The sequence below is a fragment of the Rhipicephalus sanguineus genome, unplaced genomic scaffold (assembly GCF_013339695.2).
Source record: "Rhipicephalus sanguineus isolate Rsan-2018 unplaced genomic scaffold, BIME_Rsan_1.4 Seq364, whole genome shotgun sequence".
Classification (NCBI taxonomy): Eukaryota; Metazoa; Arthropoda; class Arachnida; order Ixodida; family Ixodidae; genus Rhipicephalus; species Rhipicephalus sanguineus.
In genome coordinates, this window is record NW_023615105.1 from 11,250 (window position 1) to 15,872 (window position 4,623).

A 4,623-nucleotide genomic window follows, 5' to 3' on the forward strand; every position below is an offset into this window, starting at 1 on the left:
GTCATTTTTCACCTTTTAAAATATCCCAGTTCGTCAAAAGGAACTCGGACCTCGCATAAGCGTTTTCTTTTTTTATAGATGAGTGGTTACATCGACACGTTTAGCTCACGCGTTCATTGTAAAGCATACGCGTTTGAATTTATTATGGGAGAAGTTTTCTAAGAAGGAGGACACGAAGACGTAGAAGAAGAGGGAAAACGTCCTAGGGAGCGACACGTCTCTGCTGCTACGCAAGAAAGACCACAAATGGCGGCGATCGGAAAGGAACTAGTGAGCATCGGAAATGATGTCGGCAGCAAGACTCTTATTGTCATCGGTGATGGAACTTGCGGAGGCCAGTGTGCCTACCGTCTTCGAGAACTACGTCGCCACCGTCGACGTGCAGGTCGAGCTGGCCTTATGGGACACAGCGGGAGAGCAGCACTACGACCGGTTACGACCTCTGTCGTACCCGGGCACAGACGGGATCTTGATGGGCTTCAATATCGACTCGCCCGACTTCCTGAAGAACAACCCGGAGTCGGGGAGGCAGGCGGTGCGCCATTTCTACCTCAGTGGATCCATCATCGTCGCGGGGAACAAGAGCCTTCGCCACAGCCTGCTCAACCTGCCAGAGCCGCCCATGACGAAGCAGGAAACGCGGTACCTTAGGAAGGACGCCCCATAGCGTAGGGCACCGGTGTCTACGGCGCGCCTGGAGTGCTCCGCCAAGACCAAGGATGGTGTGCGCGAGGTGTTCGCGTCCATGACGAGGGCGGCCTTGCAGATCAGGAGGGCGAAGAATACGATATGCATTATGCGATATAAAATAAACTCCTACCAGTCCCGAGTGAGAAGATAGATGGGGGCTGGAGGAATTTCTCATGTTAAGTTTGTTTGTCGCTTTATTGTGCGCGTCGCCACAAACTTTCCGTTCACTTCCGCTCGCTTTGACGAAAATAAGCTGGGTCCATATTTACAAAGACGTCTTACGCTAAAAATTTTTGTAATAGAATATTTCAGCCTGTCACAATGCGGGACATATCATTAGCGATGCCGGCTGACCAACGGGAAAATGCACTTACGAAAGAGGAGTTTAGTGAATTCGGCTCCTGGTTTATTCGCAATGAAGTTAGCTGCTAAGAGGCACTGTAGTATCCGTGGATAATATGAGTTCTGATGTAAGCGCGACGCCGGTTTGTCTGCTTTTTTCTACCTTGAGTATGTTTTGTCGGTAGTATTAGGATAAGCAACGAATATGATGACCCTATAGCCTGTAATACATCCAGATGTCTGGAGAAGTCTATCGACATATAGACGGTTTCGCGATCGCTATAGCAGCAACAAGCTTGCGGCCCCAAAATTACTCGCGTCACTTGCCGTACCACTGTATGCTGCACAGTATTGCAAAGCGTGTTTCTAAAGTGCAGCGCCGTGGTTGGCGCCTTTTCTTCGTCGGTCTTAGCGCTGTTTTCCTAATCGTGTTTTTGAGCTGTTTCAGGAATAAATTGAAGCAGCTTGAACAAATGAGGACAGTCAAGGAACACTTAAAGGACTACTGACATGAATTTAAAAATTTTTCGGGTTGTTGCTCTAAATGAAAGCACGGGTGTCGAGAACCCTAAAAAGAGTGTCGTGGTGCCTGGGGATGCATTGCATATATTTTTAATACCGCTTCTTTCAACCAGCAGTTTCGGTTTCGGTTTCGAGGGGGCGGCTTCATAGTGACGTGTCAAGTCGGCCCGTGACGTCACGGGCAGACTACAACCCACGAAATATGCACCTGCTGTCCTTTGCTGTCAGTCGAACGCGGTTCATGATGAGTGAACTGTCGTCCAGTGCCTCCGACAGCGATTTCTGTGATTTAGGCTGCATGCAGAACCCAGATTTCGCAAACCAAGTGAGCTGACTTGAAACGTCATAGGGCTCTCCATGCGGTGAAGCTGCCTTGCATATGCTGGGAGATGAAAACTTTAAAACCAAATTTAAATATTTATACGTGTTTCCCGGATGCGGTGTGGGGAGAGCGTTAGCACTACATGCCAAGGAAACCAGAAACGTCCATTTTGCTGCACTTCAAAATCGTGTCAGTACTCCTTTAAAACAGGGCTAGCGCTGGTCCAGTGCTAGTCCTGTTGTATGTGTCTTGTCTTGTCTTGTCGCCTAGTTCTTTCGGGCTCATACCCACAAGGGGGATTGGCCACACTGTACTTTATAATGTAAATGGTTAACACAACGCTGCTAAAAAATAAAAAAATTTAAAAAAGAGAGAAATTAGATAAGAACTATAATAACATTCCTTAAAAAAAAAAAGTGAAAGGGCAGAAGCTTTCGATAGACCATAATATAAAAACAAATTAGCAAAAATAAAGAAGGGGGTCAAAGAATTGGATGTAACTGGCGGTACCACTAGCAGCGTATCCTTCCGGTTGCCTGAATGAATTTATGTAGCGTTGACAGAATAACACTGCGGCCCGCACCCAACTGACTGGCTCCAAACGATAAAAGGGTGGGTGTATCAACTGCCAATCCGAGCATGCCAATCGGTCTCTCAAGAATTATTCGGCGCAGTGAGGCGAAACGGCGGCATGTGAGAAGAAAGTGATCTATTGTTTCCGGTTCATTACAAACTGCACATAGGTTAGTTAATGAAAATCCTGATTGTGGAGATAATAATTTAACCGAGGAACTCTACAGCGAAAGCGTTAGGGTCACCTCACATTGACGGGAAAGGCAGTTGGCGGTGTTCCATGGAATTGCAAGTGCCGAAATTCTTCAGATGTAGGAGCGATGTTTCGTGATTTTAAGATTAATAGGCGTTTGAATCGTTGAGCAGTAATAAAAGAAAACTGGGAGCTACTAGTACCACCGGGAAATTTAACGATGCCGAAGCGAGCGAGTCAGCGGTTTCATTTAGTGCAATTCCAGCATGCCGGGGACCCAAAGAAAGCGAACTTCTGATAGGCTACGCGGTACAAGAGACCAAAATATCCTGAGAAGAGGAGACTGCTTTGCGGACGTTAATGTGTACAAACAGATAAAGCATCCTAAATAATAATAGCTTTTGATAGCTGAGAATTTAGTTTCCGAAGAGCCAATGTAATAGCCAGGAATTCTGCAAGATAAATTGGCGTGAAGTCAGGCAAACGGAGCGCAAAAGACCAATTAAGCTGATGAGAAAAAATGCCTACTCCAGCCTTCTGAAGATTTTGCGTTGCATCCGTCGAAATTACCACATAATGAGGAAAATGACTGAGATGGTCTTGAAGGAGGCCCTCCAGAACATGCTTTGGAAGTAATTTAGCATTTTTTGGAAAAATGTCATCGAAAATTAAGTCAACTGGCATCGAACATAGGGTATGGGGAGTTAAATGCTGAAGGGAAACGTGAAGATTAGACAACAGAGACTCGACGAAAATGACTTGGGGTCTTTGATAACGAGGCCACGGGCGCTAAAGAAAGAATCTGGAGATTTGATGAAAAGTGTCTGTGAACGGTGAGGGGCGCATCGTGGAGTTTTAAAAATGTTTGCACGGTCAGCTGTCGAAATCTTGCATCAAGCGGAATGATTCGAGCTTCCAAATAAAGCACGCTGTTCGCAACACACCTAGGTAGTCCGAGACACAGCCGCAGAGCTTGCCTTTCTAACAATATAAGAGGTCTTAATTTGTATTCTACACTTCCGGAAAACAGAACGCAACCAAACTCCAGAATTGGGCGTACATAAAGTTTGTATATTATAAGTAACGTATCCCTGCGCATCCCTGAATTCTTATTGCAAAACGGCGTAGCAATCCTAAGGCGCTTCTGCTTTACGAGTGTTGATTCTTTGTTGCTGCCAATTTAACTTTTCCACGTAAAGAATGCCTAGATATTTAGTGCCGTTACTTGTGGAATCGGTTCATTTCGATAATGCAGTGAAAGAAATACGGGAACGGATAGAGGAAATACAAGCAGAGCACATTTGCTAACATTAAGCGAAAAAGACAGCCCGTCAAGCCATAGCTCAAGCTCACCAAGTACGACTGTAAGATTTGATACAGAGTATTGATATCTCGGGATGACGAGAAAAAAGCATATCATCAGCGTAGACGTAAAGAGGAACATTTTATGAACTGGAATTGATGATAATAAGATATTAATAAAGGAGGTGACAAAACTGATCCTTGCGGAACACCTCTTGTTTGCTTAATGAGGCAGAAGTAATTCCCTCGTGGCAACAAAAGAATTCTCTCTCAAAAAGAAACTCCTGAACCCAAGATATAATGTACTTAGGCACATCACAGTCCACTAATCTTGAGATCAATATACTGTGTTCCACGCTATCGTAGGCTTTGCAATATCTAATGTGACTAATGCAGAAAGCTCACCAGATACTTTTCAAGGCGAATTCGGCTTTCCAAATCAACATGAGCCGACCATATAGAGCACCCTGTCTAAATCCTACTTGCCTTGGCGAAAGGATACCCTGACGAGTGATGAATTCACTGAGCCTGCTATGAAGAATTTTTTCAATTATTTTAACTAAATTTGAAGTAAGCGAAATTGGCCGAATGTTATCCAGTACATATCCGAGGCTTTGATTTTTCGCAGCAACACAACTTTAGCAATTTTCCATGCACTTGGAATCCATGTGTGCTGTAA

General features: G+C 44.8%; 1 pseudogene; it reads left to right on the plus strand.

The window, feature by feature from the left end:
• Positions 1–246: 246 nt before the first annotated feature.
• On the plus strand, positions 247–836 carry LOC119377136 (ras-like GTP-binding protein RHO; annotated as a pseudogene).
• Positions 837–4,623: the final 3,787 nt, after the last annotated feature.